This window comes from Papio anubis, chromosome 1, assembly GCF_008728515.1.
Source record: "Papio anubis isolate 15944 chromosome 1, Panubis1.0, whole genome shotgun sequence".
Taxonomy (NCBI): Eukaryota; Metazoa; Chordata; class Mammalia; order Primates; family Cercopithecidae; genus Papio; species Papio anubis.
The window spans coordinates 89,190,179-89,206,095 of record NC_044976.1 but is presented as its reverse complement, the minus strand read 5'-3'; the positions used below and the strand labels follow the sequence as shown (position 1 = coordinate 89,206,095).

The 15,917-nt window shown below is 43.4% G+C and overlaps 1 long non-coding RNA gene across 1 annotated transcript in view; it reads left to right on the top strand.

Moving 5' to 3' along the window:
• The first annotated feature begins 980 nt into the window (after nt 1–980).
• Nucleotides 981–15,917, top strand: part of LOC101026024 — a 22,266-nt gene continuing 7,329 nt past the window's right edge. Inside the window, exon 1 of the long non-coding RNA XR_002524530.2 lies at nt 981–1,130. This is a non-coding gene — a long non-coding RNA (uncharacterized LOC101026024). The remainder of the gene's footprint in view (nt 1,131–15,917) is intronic.

Here is a 15,917-nt window from a genome sequence, read left to right as displayed (position 1 = left end):
CACGGTGCCTGGCCTAAATTGGCGTTTATTACTTTCTTAGAACTTTGGGCTATCTCGTTTATGAATGATGGAAGAGTTCTGCTGGGGATTTCAATTCAGAAAGCAGGGTTCTCTCTGTGGGTAAACTTCATATCACCCAGACATAATTTCTACCGAACATCATCAATTAAATAGCGAGAGAGGAGGTCAACACCTTGAGACCTGAGGAAGAAGGAAAAATACTTATGATTAAGTGTAGGATGCAAACATTCTGTTAGAAGCTTAGAAGCAAAGAGTAAGATATGATTTTGGTGGATACCAGAGAAGACAGAAAGACAGAGGGAGCGGCCCTTACGACTGATTTGTGTTTATACAATAAGGAAGTCTCTCCTCTGGGGTCTCTCCGTAGTTCACAAGGACCCTGCTTCCAGGGGCACGCGTGGCGAAGAGAGTCCGTCCAGAGCTCCAGCCCTCACTGCACTTCCCAGGTGCCAAGACAAAACATCACTGGGTGGGGAGAGAACTGTCATGAGGATTATTCCCCCGCCACACAATGCTGAGCTTCTCTCCTTCTCTTTTTGAAGAAGTGCGTTTATGACTGATCGCTCAACACCTTGTTGGTTCTGATTGCAGAAAACACACCTTATAAATATATGATAACCATCCTGTAATAGAGAGTGTGACAATTTACTTCACAGTGCGTTTCGGGCTGCTAATTGATCGTTTCAGTCCAGGGACGATTTGGAATAAATTATAGCCATCAAAAGGATATCACAGCTCATTTTGGTGGAAGGGTTTCCACGTCGCTTCGCGTTCGTCTCCCGGAGAGAACAGATTGCACCCGGCGGGCGTTGAGGAGCGGAGGGAGGGGTCAGGGGAAAAGGAGGCCAGCAGGGCGGGGAGGGGCCGAGGGGCGGGGCCGGGGGCGGGGCAGCGTCGCCCGCGGCGGCTGCAGGTCCGCGGCTGGACGGTAGAGGCCTCCCTTCCGAGGAGGCGGCGCTGGGGCGGGCGCTGGGCTGCAGGCTGGGGCACCGCTCCCCGGCGCGAGCCCGCGCGTGGTTCCCAGTGAAGTCCCCGCGCGGCTGGGCCCAGCGTGAGTATTCTCAGCCCGCTGTCCTCCCCCTGCAGGCGGCAGCGCCCGTTTATTTGAGGTGAGAGTCTCCCTCGGGCAGAGGGCCCTGCTTGGGGCGGGGATGCTCGCGTGCGCGGGGCCGCACCTCCTGCCCGAGGCTTCCCCTCAGCGGGGCTGCTCCGCAGGGCAGACGCGGTGACCCAGGGCGCTGCGTTTGCGCTCCTGGAGCTGGGGGTAGCGAGGCGTGGAGGCGCCGTGGCCCCTTTGGGGGCTTTGTGTGCACTTGGGGCTCGTGACTCGGATAGCCCTGGTTCCCACGCTGCAGTCGGGGAGGAGGCTAGTGGAGAGACCCAGTCTGGAGGGAGCTATGCCCGCCGCAAACCTCAGGAGAGGGCTTGGAGAGGGCTGGCCCGGCGAGACGGCGCAGCGAGGCAATGCCGAGGTCGCCCGGGGGTCGCAAGGGCAGCGGGTGACGCGCTGTGGAGCGCGGCGAGAACGACGGCCCCTGACCTCGGAGCGCTCAAGGCCACGCCGAGGTGGCTGGACCCTGCCCCTCCCCGCGGCCGGCCTGGGCCCCAGCCTGCCTCAGAGACGGCCTCTCTCTTGGATTTCAGTTTCCAGCAAAAGTGTGTGCCGTTGTGTGGTGGTCGTAGAGGAGGGAGACCCAGGCGCCTGTCTATCGCTGGATGGGATTGGAATTTGAAGAAAAAATGTCCCTACTCCTGGTTGCGGATTCTTGCCTATCTGGCCGCCTCCAGTTCCGCCCACGAGACCTCCAGCTTTCATTCCCTTCCTAAATTAAAACCCGAGGACTGAGGCCCTTCACGTGTAGCGTAGCCCCATCCCTGGTGCCCAAAGCCGGCCCTCGCACGGCGGTTCTTAGCTTTTTAGTCTCTGTCACGCTAATACATGATGTCAGTCCAGGTCAGGGATGGTTCCATACAGGCGATTTTGACAGCAGTCATCATACCAAGCTATTAGGAAGTGTGATGTCAGTGCGTTCTGGAAGGACAGATAATATATAAAACAGTTATTGACACGGTATCTCACAAGGAAACATCTGAGGCCATCAGTAAAAGAGGCATTTTAATTCACACACTAAAAATATTTGTGTTTAGTTAACATCGTGCAAATGTTGAAAGAAGTATTTATCATTTTGTAGGTATTTATCAATGTACTCAAAAAAGTCCCTATAGGAAGGAGGAGGTTTTGTCTTATTTCCATTCTGTGATAAACTGAGGAACAGAGATGGTATGTAACCAAGTAGTCTAAGTAAGTTAGTGAGAGAGCTCTATTTATGAGACCAAACATTTTATAAAACTGGAATAATTGGAAAAATCAAGTCCAAATTTAAGCAGATGCTTTAGGCTTAACATTATATGATAGCCAGAAGTTGTATTTACATGGACCAAATACTTTGGGAGGCTAATCTGTGGGAGTTAATTGAACTCCGTATGTGGCCCAAGATACAATTTTCTTTTCCTCCATCCATCCATTCAATAAGTATTTGTTCATTATCTATTATAGGCCCTCCATTTCACTTTGCCATTGAACATGATCCCTATAAGTAATTGTTGAAATGTAACTAAAATATGTATATTTTCTCCTGGCTCCAAGAAACTCGAGGAACATTATTATGAAAGGGTTAAAAACTGTAGACTTTCTTTGATACAAATGCAAAATTGTATTGATTACCTTTAAGTAGAAAGTCAAGGGAAAAAAATAAATTAAGAATCAGAAAGCTTTCTCCAGATTGTGCCATATTCACTGTACCAGCAGTACCATGGTTTTGTTTTTTTTTTTTCTCCTTTAAAACTCATTAAGCAAAGTTTAAAGGACATACATGATTGAAGGGGATATTCTTTTAATCACTTTAGAATGCAAAATAATCCTTAAAAGGTCTTGATCCTTATTTGGTATAATTTGGTATACTGGACAGGCTGGTTTCATTTGAGTTGAAAGCACTATATTTCTAGTTAAAATCAAGACCACATACAGTACCTTTTTTTCCCCCAATCTTAAGTCAGAATTGTCTACAATTAAGTAAACAAAATGCATCCCAAGTAGTCATAGATACACCTGGTTAAAATTAATTGGTTTAATAAAAATATAAAAACATATTCAATATGTTTATCTCAGTTATAGTTTTCATTTTTCTTGGATAATGCTTGAAATCATTCAAAACAATATCTAGATCCTTAAATATTAAAACATTTTGTGTGAAATCTGCAAGATGCATCTAAAGGATGTACCATTTTTTGAAGTACAATATGTTAGGAATAATTTTGTCCCTAACTCTCAGCTAGAGGACTGAAACTGTATAACCAAGATCTAACTAATGTCTGCGTGTTAACAACTACACCTGAACTTACACAAACATTTTAGTGTGTTATCTATCAAGTCATCTTGGAAGGCTGTCACTTATTGTGTGGGTGCTTCCATTGCTGCCATTGCTCAAAACGTTTCTGGAGCTCTTTATTGGGCACTGCTTTCAAAACCCACAGCACATCTGGTTTAAGAGCCTGGGAGGTGGCAAGCCGTCTTCCTTTAGCATCCTTCAGTGCCCTGAAGAATAAGGTGGGTGGTCAAGTCAGGATAATTTAATTTGGGGTCCAAACAAACTGAAAGAAAATTAGATGGCTTCCCTCAATGACTTTTTAACTATTTCTAAAGTCATCGTACTAACATATGGCAGCACCACTGGAATAAGAGTAGCTGCCAAAGGACAGCCTTAAGAAAAGTGCTACACATTATCTTTGATTGTCAATGAATTACTGACTTAACAATCATATACATGTATAGTGTATTGGTATGCATGATGAAGAGATATTACTTCAAAAAGTTATATTGTCAAGAGTTTGGTTGGTTGATTCTAAATTTTTTGAGTGCATAATTTTGGTATGATTTAAAAAGCTAGGTTCTAGAATATGAAATTGGGTGGGAAACAGTCAAGGCTACAATTAGGGTTGCCCTATATAATTCCAGAGGATTGGCATTCCATATTCCTTGAAATATTAAAGAAGCATACTCATATCAGAAATCAAACCTAACTTGTATTCTATTTGGTGAGCAAGGCTTTGACTATTACAAAAAACTTCACCTTCTCTTAGCCTATGGGTGAGGTCTAACCTGTGAGGTAAAACACTTGTCATTTTTAGTAGTCGATTATAAATACAGACTCAAAAGCATATATGTAGTGGAACCACCATATTGTTTTAAGTTAATAATATTCTAATAATATTCTACCTGCTATACAAAATACAGAATCATGAAACTCCTAGCCCAGTGAATTAAGCTCTTATTATAATATTCAAGGCCAGAATTTGGGAGATGGTATAGAAAGTCATCCAAGGAAAAGAGAGGGATGGGGGAGAAAGAGGTTAGTCATGGGGCTTTTAAATTATAATTAGTTGTATTCATCTGAGGGAACAACTTGCCATTGCTTTCCAAAAAACAGCAAACAATTTAAAATTGGAGGAAATAATTCAAATTCAACTCCAGCTGAGACTATACGGAAAACCAAGAAAAGCAGAAAGAATGTAATTAGCTGAGTAGGAATTTTCCTAACAGTTCAAGTCTAATATAGAGGGCCAAGGGATCGTTAGTGATTAGCAAGAATCCAGACCATAATGATCAGGAGAGATCAAGGTCAATGGACAAAGATGAAAGAGCTTTCCTGCTTAAACCCAATGTTGCAAATGCTGATGCTCTCACATAGGGAAGGTCAGCCAGCAGACAAAGAAATAGGGCAGCAGTCCCAAAGCAACAAGTAGAGTCATTCCTCTCTTTCACTCCAGAATTAGATTGCATATGGAGATTAACCAAGATTGAGCTGAGACAAAAAGAATATCATTCTTTCAGCCAGGTATAAAGTCTGGAACTGAGTCCTGTTTCTACTTTGATGAACTTGGGTATTGTCCAGACATTGGGGAAGGGAAAACCTGCTGGGCCCTGGATACCAGCATTATACACCTAATTAAAAAGGTCAGTGAACAAGGTGGACAGACCGAATTCTAGATCTTTTCTAGGGAAAGACACTGGACTGCTTGTCCATTAGGTAGACAGAATGACTCTTAAAATGTATGTTAGGTGCCGGGTGCGGTGGCTCATGCCTGTAATCCCAGCACTTTGGGAGGCCAACACAGATGGATCACCTAAAGTCAGGAGTTTCAGACCAGCCTGGCCAACATGGTAAAACCCCGTCTCTACTAAAAATACAAAAATTAGCTGGACATGGTGACACACATCTGTCATCCCAGCTACTCGCGAGGCTGAGGCAGGAGAATCACTTGAATCCGGGAGGTTGAGGTTGCAGTGAGCTGAGACTGTGCCACTGCACTCCACTCTGGGCGACAGAGTGAGACTCTATCTAAAAAACAAAGAAAAAAATAAAATTAGGGGCATAAGGGAGTATCAGTTATCTGGCAAACTGTACATAAATAGTAACTGTGGAAAAAGAAGTAACAGTGATTTTAGCCTTCCTTTTGAAATGGGTAGCCTAACCATCATGACTACCCATCTTTTTTTTTTTTTTTTTTTTTTTTTTTTTTTTAAAGATACGGTCTCACTCTGTCACCCAGGCTGGAAGTGCTGCAGTGGCGTGATCTCAGCTCCCTGCAACCTCCACCTCCCAGACTCAAGTCATCCTCCTACCTTGGCCCCCAAGTAATTGGAACCTCAGCCGTGTGCCACCACGCCTGGCTAATTTTTTGTATTTCTGGTAGAGACAGGGTTTTGCCATGTTGCCCAGGCTGTTCTTGAACTCCTGACCTCAAGCAATACTCCTGTCTCAGCCTCCCAAAGTGCTGGGATCACAGACATGAACCACTGTGCCCAGCCATGACTGCCCATCTTCTATTGATTTAAGAGTTCATCCAAATATTTTAAAATCTGAGTCTAAATATTAAATTTTGTGTATAGTATTTATTGCTTCAGGAGTGGGGAGAGGGCTGTTTTCAGTGTGGTCCAGGTAGTTGTGATAGAAGCCTGGTGGGTATAGTTAGAAGTCCATCTCTTTCATAGAGAGAGGTTCCTGTCATTAGATTCCAAAATTCACGTGTCAATCCAGAGTACAGAAAAGGTAGAGAATTGCCATGATAATTGAGAAGTGGTAGAAAGAGTCCTGGACCGGGAGTGGGAACTAGGTTTATCAGTCCCAATTATGTTTCTTGAGGCAAATTTTAGTTTTTGTCATAGGCAAAATGTATATAATAGTAATATCTACTAGTCTACTTTGCAGGGTAGTTTGTACCTCATCTGAGGTAAAGTAAATGAAACACTTGCTGTGCATGTGCGGGATTTTCTGTGCTACAATGCAGGTTTTATAGGTAAAGATAATGCTTGTAGCCCTGGAGTTGTCCAAATATATGAACCAAAATATAAAGATAGAAACCCACCCGTGGGAACTTGGGAGAAGAGAATAGTTTTAGCATGGATACTAAAGACAAATAGATAATATAGTGATTACTCCTCCTTTTTCAGATTCATAGGAAGTACCCTGTTGCCATTGCAAGAGATTTTGGTTTTAGTTTCCTGAAGACCTGTTGTGTATAAAGTAACCTTAAGATAGCCCCCTTTATACTATCCAGCTCAGTTCTGCAGCAGTGGCACTGAAAGGACAATCTTTCCTTGTGGAGAAAATTGACCAGACTCCTAGGCCTCGATTATTGTACTCCCAATGGTCCTTCTTTTCATAGAGATTTCATTAATCCCCATTGCCATGTTCATGCCTTAAAGGAGAAGAAGGAGCTGACTTGAGTTCTACAGACTGGCTTAATCGGTCAGTTATGAACATTTTTTAAAAAACAATTGTTATTCTTCCCATAGTAGCAATTCATTTCTGTTGCAGACATAGCAGGACCCCACCTCCCTGGACCCTGCAGACCATTAAAACAAAAATTAACAGTTTAATTTTCTCCTTCTTTCCTCTGTGTATTTAAAAGGTACAGAGGATTAAGGGGGAAAGGCAGTTTGCCTCCCTACCTTACAGAAACCCCTGTATAGATATAGACAGCATCATTGGCTCCCAACAACATGAAGCGTGGCTCCTAGAGAGGAGGGGGAAGTGGATGTGGGTGTCCTCAGGTAGGTATATACTCATCCTTTCTTCTGTTGAGTTGCCGGATTTCACCTCATGAGAAGTGAAAACAATGTCCCTTCTCTGAAGTCATGTTAGAGGGATGTTTTCCGGAGGCTTGTTGAGTATCCTCCATACAGGGATGCTTTGTAAGTTCACACTGTGTGAGGCACCATGTATGTGAGCCAGGACAGTACAGTGACAAAGGAAAAGGGGCATTTGATTCAGGCAGTATGTGTTTGAATATCTGATCTGCTTACCAGCTTAGTGGGTTGGGCAAATTTTTTCATTTCTCTGAGTCTCAGTTTCTTTATCTGTGAAATGGCAGTAATAATAGTGCTCACTTCTAAGGATTAGTGTGCACGAGGTAAGTGTATGACAAATGGGAGTTGTAATATTAGGCTCCGGGGAGTCGGGGAGGAAAATAAAGAAATATAAGGCAAATGCCCATCTTCAAGGAGCTTTCAGTTTGGTTGGAAGGGACTGAATAAAAATAAAACTGACAATACAAGGCAGAAAATGGGAGCACCAAGTGAGTGCTGCAGATGATAAATTCAGCAGTCTGCCAAGGACTAAGATGATGGTTGAGAGGTTTCAGGACAGAGGTAGGAGTTACTCTCTGGATTTGCAGACTGGACAGGAGTCAGATATATAGAGTGAAATTGAGAAATGATCCCAGATGGCAAGAGGAAGGAGGGATCAGAACACACAGCACACGCACAGCAGGGGTGAAAGTATGCCGGAGTGGAAAGTATACCAGCTTTTGAGCCAGATGTAAGAATCCTAGCGCTGCTGTGAGACCTTAGTTGGACAAGAACCTTAACTTCTTTAGCCTTCTACAGCCTTAAAATGGGTGTAATTATACCCATCTCTTAAATTGAAGGGATTAAATAAGATAATATTTGTAATGCCTAACACGGTGCCTGACATCTTCAGTAAAATAAAGACAGTTCACGTGATGTTTTCAGGGGACAAAGAGAGAGCTGTCTGCCTGAAGAGCTGTCTGGCCTTGTGTAGGCTAGTAGTGGAAAACACACCAGGAACAGCTAATTAATACCTATGGGGAGGCTAGGAAGCAGGCTTGAAAGTCAATTTAAGAAGCTGGGGCTGGCCGGGCACGGTGGCTCACGCCTGTAATCCCAGCACTTTGGGAGGCCGAGGCGGGTGGATAACCTGAGGTCAGGAGTTCAAGACCTCAGCCTCAGTATGGAGAAACCCCGTCTCTGCTAAAAATACAAAGTTAGCCGGGCGTGGTGGTGCATGCCTGTTAATCCCAGCTGCTTGGGAGGCTGAGGCAGGAGAATTGCTTGAACCTGGGAGGCAGAGGTTGCAGTAAGCCAAGATCGCGCCATTGCACTCCATCCTGGGCAACAAGAGCGAAACTCTGTCTCAAAAAAAAAAAAAAAAAAAAAAGAGAAAAAGAACAAGCTGGGGCTGTTATAGGCAATCAGAACTACCAAGGCAAAGTAGGGGTTTAGGATAGTTAATCTTAAGGCACTCTGAAAGCTGTATTGGAGGAAGGAAGAAACTCACTCCTTCATGTGTAAAGTGATCAGAGTCTAGATTAGGATAGTGGAAGGGTTAGTAGACCTGGTTGATGTGGTCTTTTTAAAGTTACATTCATAAAAGCAGTTTAGGGCTCAGCAGTGTGGAGTAGGGGGGAGCTTTGTTGTTTGTTTTGTTTGTAGACTCCTAATATTTAGGACAATTATTAATTGTCCACAATAAAACTAGGATAGACCCACAATTTTGGAAAAGGAGTTCACTCAGTATCCCAGGACAATAAAAGGTGAGAAGTAACTCTGATGCTAAATAAACCCTATAATTTGCTTCAGCTTATAAAATAGCCCCTTTTAAAAGCCCCTTCCCACTTCCTATTTATTAATACAAATCGAGTGTCTTCCAACCACTAATTTTCAGGAAGACACAAGTACAGATCATTTATCGCTGTACAGAGTTTGCAGTTAGGATTGCAATACCAAGAGGGGTTGGGGCAAAGGGCGAGGATGCTGCCAGCAAAATAGTAATGTTGATGATTTTATTTATTTGGTAATAATGAAATTCTGTTCTCTCCTGGGGTTTAGAAGTGATTTAGTTAAAAAACAAACCTAGGAAATAGTTTTAGATACTAGGAATTAATGTATAAAGTCTCGCATTTTCTACCTTTCTCTTTTTTTGTCTTTAGTAGTTTTGTAATGGGAGAATACATGGTAGATAATTGTATTTTAAGGAAAATCACACTGATTATGTATATGGACACTGGTTTTTAAAACGTTCGGAAATCCTAACTGTGGTAAGCCTTAAACATATTAAATAGGAAAGGATAACTGACCTACCTCTGATTTCCTGAACTTTGCTGTTCTCTTATTTGGCTGCAAGGGCAACATCCTGCCAATAGCTCTGGGGTGCCTGAATAGTGCATTGCTTCCCTTGGAAGGAAGATGTACATGAAAGAATTTTGTGTGCAGTGGTTGACAAACACAGAAAGAAGATAAGTGACTAAGAAAAAGGTAGGCCCTGTAAGGTTGGAGGAAAAGCCAGCTGGCTTAGTCCTAGTGCTTCGAGCAGGAGGAGCAAGGAGTGTTCATTTCATTTCTCGTCTCCTGAGTTTATTTAAATCATCTGCTGGGGTAGGGGAAGGAAAGAAAGCATGATGTATGAGGCTGATTAAGATGCAAACATGCAGATTATATCAGGCTACTGACAGTCCTTTTCATTGCAGCCTAGAAAGAGAAGACTGTATAAGAAACCTGATCGAAGGGAAGGGAGAGGAGAAAGCAAAAGACATCTCTTCACTTTTTAATGGAAGAGTTTATGGATATCTATTGGTTTTGGATTTCTGGTATCCATGCCACCCTAACAGATCATCCAAACTAGCCCCTGGCTGAAAGCCTGGCCAGGGGGTTTGGACCAGGGGCAGATGCCATTGGGAAGAGGGTCCTCAGGGGCTGCTGGCATTAATTTTTCTAAAGATACCTCATCAGAGACCAAGCCTCCTCTTGCCTACAGGTGGTGGGCCTTGGAGAGGGCCTCCATGGAGATTTCAGCCTTACCCCCTTCTCCAACCTCTCTGCCTTCTGCTTTTGCATTGGGACCTCTCTTTCTCTCTTCCCCCTTTTTTCAATTAAATGAATTAATTACCAGGCGTTTAACTTTTTGCCAGACTCTTTTATTATGCCCAGAGTTGTTGCTGAGTGGCAAAGGGAAGTAATAACATTCACAGTGAGGGGCAAATCCTGTTAATGAACAAATTAAAGTTCAAACAGTGATTCAAGTTCACAACCTCTGTGTGGCTCTTCTCTTTAATAAGAGTTATACATGTTACTTTCCTCGCTCTTTTCTCCCTTTTATTACTTTTTAAGCTTTTCATCAACACTGCTGGGGCATATTTGAGGCTCCCAACCTTTCAGCCCTGACAAGGACTCGAGCAGTTATAATCCTGTCTTAATTTGGCAACTTTTGTAAAACACATAAAGGGCCCAGGGTCACCTTTGGTCGCCAAGGCCCCGGGTGACCCTATAGCTTCCACCTCCTGCCAGGGCTGCATGGGCCACTCTTCTCAGTATTCATGCCCCTCTGGCAGTCAGGAACAGAAGATTCACCTTCCCGCCCTGACACAGCCAGGCAGAACCTGTCCACAAGTGAAGTGTTCGATCCCTTTCTTCTCTCGGTCCCCTCTCCAACAGTCCCTTCTATCCAGCAGCTCTGTGGGGGGAAAGGGCCGCTATGGGGAGGGAGGAGCCTACGGACTAAAAGCTGGAAACCTTTATGAGGAAATGGAGTTGAGGTGGGACGGATGCCCGACCCCCTCTCCACTACCACTACCGAATGCTGCTCGCCTCGCTGAGGTCGCCTCACTACCCTGTTCCAAGTGCAGGAGGCCCATTCCTCCCTAGGACCCTGACTTGAGCAGAGCCTAGGCCTGGCGGGAAGAGCCCAGGAGGGGTCCGGTCCCCGCCTACTTCTCTCCCCTCTCTCTGTCTTTTTTTTTTTTTGTACTGTGGATTGCGTGGGGGTCTTTTCCACCTCCGCGCCGGCTTCTCACCACCATCCCCCGAGCATGACTAGATATCATCACCATGACAACTGCAATCTATGAGCATACACATAATAGAGATGAAATAGACAAAAGATTAGCATGCCATGAAAAGTACAATAAGTTTCTTATTTAGCATTTAGATAACTGTCTTTCCTTCGGAGCAAGCTTCAAAGTTGAAGCCAGTTTAGACCAAGAGGATTAATTCTTTCTCCCGCATGCTTCATTGAATCTCTCATTACCAAACTTTGTCTGTATTGATGTAAGATTTGATTGAAGATTAGAGCATTTAGCAAATCTTGCTTTTCTGCATGTATCAGGTCCTTTCAAGCACGGATCTCGGTGCCCAGTGGTCAATACCCTTACTTTTATCCAGTGTCTGCTTCATTTAAACTTAATCAACTCCATCAATGAACTGGAACAGGGAAACGTCCCTGCGGTAAGAATGTTGTGCTTTTGTGGGATAATTCTTTGCTCTTTCCCGATCTGTTGGCGTTAAACCTAAAATTGCACTATGATGAACTTTTTTTTTTTAATCAATATGATAATGACAATTGGGTCTGAAAGCTCTGGGAGGACTTGGAGTAGAGTGGGATCTGGCCCCCATTACCAAAATAACTTCTTGTTCTGCAATAGTCGGACTCCTTTTGTGTGGCTTTAATACCTTTTCTTCCCTGACATTGAATATTGCGCAAGCTGGAAAATGATGCATCTTTGTAGGGAAGGCTCGTATGTCACAGCCAGAAAGTGAAGCAGACCAATTGGTTGTGTGAATTATCTGACTTGCTGCAGTGAATTATTTGCACTGTTTCCCTACCTAGTCAACAAGTTCCTGAGGTATAGTAGAGATCAATCAAAACTGACAGCCCGCGTGTGAAGGCTTTACTGTGTAAATCTGGCGCACTCATCCTGGCCATGCCGGCCCTGGCATCTGTATATCATTTTTATACTGCTACCAGTAGAGCAATTTCAAAAGTATTTGCAAGGAAAATGCGTGTCCCCATCTGTTCCTGGAAGCATAAATGTGCCACCTTCAGAGGGTTTTCACTGGTAATCATATCTTTAATGATCAACAGACTAGTGATATATACCTTTCCATAAAATGGGGTTTTCTTCACTTTATTGTGATTGGCTAGAATAAATAGCTTTTCCATATGTTAGGGAGATAAAATATAAGATTAGCAGAGGTCGTTTGTTGGATAGTAAACAAAAGAAACAATTCATTCCAAATAATCTTTGAAAAGAAGCAACGACAAAATTAAGTTGTAATCACAGAGTATCTGAGGCCCCAACATCAGAAAACAGACCTCATTCCTCCTTGGAAAAGGAGCCGTTTAAGAGCAGAAACTCAAGAATCTTCTAGGGGACTCTGGTGACTTATTCCTAGAGTCAGAGGGAGGGACAGGATAGGGAAGGAGAGGCTGGAATAATACTTGTTTGTTCAACTTCTGTTGTAGGATTATATTTCCTTTCTCTTATCTCAGGTGGTATTTGGCCGCCTCCACTGCAGCACCCTGAGTAAATTGGTAGGTGATGTGTTCAGAAAGCAGGAAAATGCCACTCTACTGAATTTCTCTTCAGGCCTTTCAAGGAGATGGGGATTGTTCACATACTTTAAAATAAAGGTTAACTTCCCCTAGCCAGAGATTTCTCTTTTCCCGTAGAAAAAGATGTCGGAGGGTGGGGCAAAGTTCCCAGGTTTACGTGAAATTCCAAAACCTAGGGAAAGGGGCCTCAAGAAATAGCCAAAACTTGCTGGAGAAACCCCAGGAAATGTTCTTAGTCATCGAATTCCACCTGTATAGGTAACAGTCTGCAGATACAATCAGGCCCTGACCACTATCCTTCCTCCTCCCACACACCCATGCTCAGCGCCAAGTTTCCTTTTTCTCAGATGCAGCCACTTTCAGTTTGCTGAGCCATCTGTTTTTTTTGTTTGTTTGTTTGTTTGTTTTTTTTGACAGGGTCTCGCTCTGTCACCCAGGCTGGAGTGCAGTGGCGTGATCTCAGCGCACTGCAACCTCCAACTCCCGGGTTCAAGTGATTCTCATGCCTCAGCCTCCTGAGCAGCTGGGATTATAGGTGCCTGCCACAACACTGGGCTAATGTTTTTTTTTTTGTTTTTTTTTTTTTTGTATTTTTAATAGAGACCAGGTTTCACCATGTTGGTCAGACTGTTCTCAAACTCCTGACCTCAAGTGATCTGCCCACCTCAGCCTCCCAAAGTGCTGGGATTACGGTCGTGAGCCATCGCGCCCAGCCTGCTGAGCCATCTTGGCGAAATTTGGAAGCTTCTTCTTCAAGATTCTGGGCCCAGAGGTTTGGAGGCAGTGACTGCCTGCTTAGGAGACTACAATTCTATTTTGTTTTCAGGGTTCGGACAGAACTTCCCATTCCACAAAGGATTGATATTAGTTGCAGGTCACCAGAATCTGAATGATGCCCTCAGCCTTTGTGCTCTCCAGAAAATAGGTGTGAGCTATGAGGACCTGCTCCCTGTGGTCAGGACTTGAGAAGGAATTGGGGGAGGTTCTCTTTAAATACTGGGAACAGACTCTGGTTCTGCATTCTCTCCTGTTATCTCTTGTTATGTATATGTTATATATTTATGATCTCCCCACCCCCTCATCCCCACTACTTCCACCCTTATTCCACAGAATTCTTTGCTGTACCCGAATGCCTACTGCTCTTCCTGCAGCAGGAGTGTGTAGCAGAAGTGTGTTAGTTTCAATATGGGAAAGGTGGTCTGTAGGCAGATCCCAAGCAGAAAGTTTCCATTAGCATCTCAGATCAAATTTGTGTTTATTTCCTGGCCCTAGAGAGACTTGGGAAAAACTTTTAGGACAGCAGAAAAACAGCTCGCCCAAAGCCCATGGTGAGAAAAAAAAAATGAGTAACTAAGTAAATACTTTTGTCTTCTTAATTTTAGAAACAGAATATATATATACACATACACATACACATACACACACACATACATACACACTTTTTTTTTTTTTTTTTTTTGAGACGGAGTTTCGCTCTTGTTGTCCAGGCTGCAGTGCAATGGCACAATCTCGGCTCACTGCCACCTCCACCTCTTGGGTTCAAGTGATTCTCCTGCCTCAGCCTCCCGAGTAGCTGGGATTACAGGCATGCACCACCACGCTTGGCTAATTTTGTATTTTTAGCTGAGACGGGGTTTCACCATGTTGACCAGGCTGGTCTCGAACTCCTGACCTCAGGTGATCCACCTGCCTCAGCCTCCCAAAGTGCTGGGATTACAGGCGTGAGCCACCATGCCCAGCCTAGAAACAGAATCTTACAGGCTGGGTTGCACATAGGCAGGTATAGACATATAAGTCTAGATTTACAAGTAGATCACACTGATCTGAAACCACATTTCCTGTAGTATGCAGTTAGACTAAAAGAAAGTCACATTTGTGTTTTCCACATTGTGATGTGATGCACTCCTGGTCTTCAGTGAATTCGCTTGCCACAAGGAAATTCTGGCATGTGTTGTATGTGAAATGTGATATGTACTCAATTATAAAAATTGAGTTTCCTGATTTCTATGTCTTTAAATTTGATACACATTTTGTATTGAATTTCTATGTTAATTGTTTTCATAAAATGAAAAGAAGTAAAAACCTCACCAACTGGTTTTGTGTAGAAGAGGTAAATCTGTGACGTTTGCTTCTTCCCTTGTCCAGGAGGATGAGGCTGTCACTACTACAGTTAGGACCGTTTCATACTCCGTGCTCTTTTGCTATGCTGGGGTTACTGTCTAACCCACAAGCCTCTGCCAGGAATGTTGCCATACACACTGGAGTGGAAGACACCTGCGGAGCTCATCTGTGGGGCTCATGTTGGCTGAGGCTCTGAACTGCAGAATTGCAGGCATCCAAGGGAGTGCCCCAGGCACCCAGGTTTTCCTAAACCTTAGATCAGAGCCATTTGCAGCACAGAGTTGTGTGCTGTTTCAAAACCACAAACCCTGTATATATGCCCCTCCATTGCAGAGGTGGACATCTTGGCAAATGTAGGATGAAGATTGAAAATTAAAAAACAAACACACCGTGTTCAGGGTGAAAATTACATACATTGACAATACTGTCTCTTTTCCTCCACAGTCTTACTGCCACCAAGCAGCCTCAGTCAGTCCGTGCTTATTTCACTGAAAATGTACTTAATCTCAGAAAAGCTAAGCTATCTATATGTAAGAACATAATTTGTTAGTCAGTTTTATGAAAACAAAACTCCTCTCACCTTAGAAGAAAATATTTAACCTAAGATATAGTTGAATAAAGTGCTAATTTGAAATACTGCCTCATGATTTGTAATATGCATACATATGTAATACTATTTGTTTTTTGGGTGTACCTTAACAAGACAGGGATGAGCAAACTATATGGTGTGTGCTGGAAAGAAATTCACTTTTAAATGACCTTAAGGAAATGGCTTGTTTGGTTAAGGAAAATAAACTCAATTGACAGTTAAGGTGAAATGAACTTGTAAAATTTGGTATCAGTTACAACCCTTATCGATAAAATGCTACCCGGATCTTTAAAATGCCAAGGTGTTCAAAGTTATCAGAAAAATTTTAATTAGGGGGGTTGAAGTTTTTTTGTTGTTGTCGTTATTGTTCTCCCTCGCACTGAACAGCATAGAAGTAATAGCTTTGGTCCCTGCAGGTTTCTATTGGGGGATTTTCATCTTGTTCCAGAAGGAAGTAGCAGGAAAGCAACTTGTATAGTTAACAGCCTCAGTCCAAA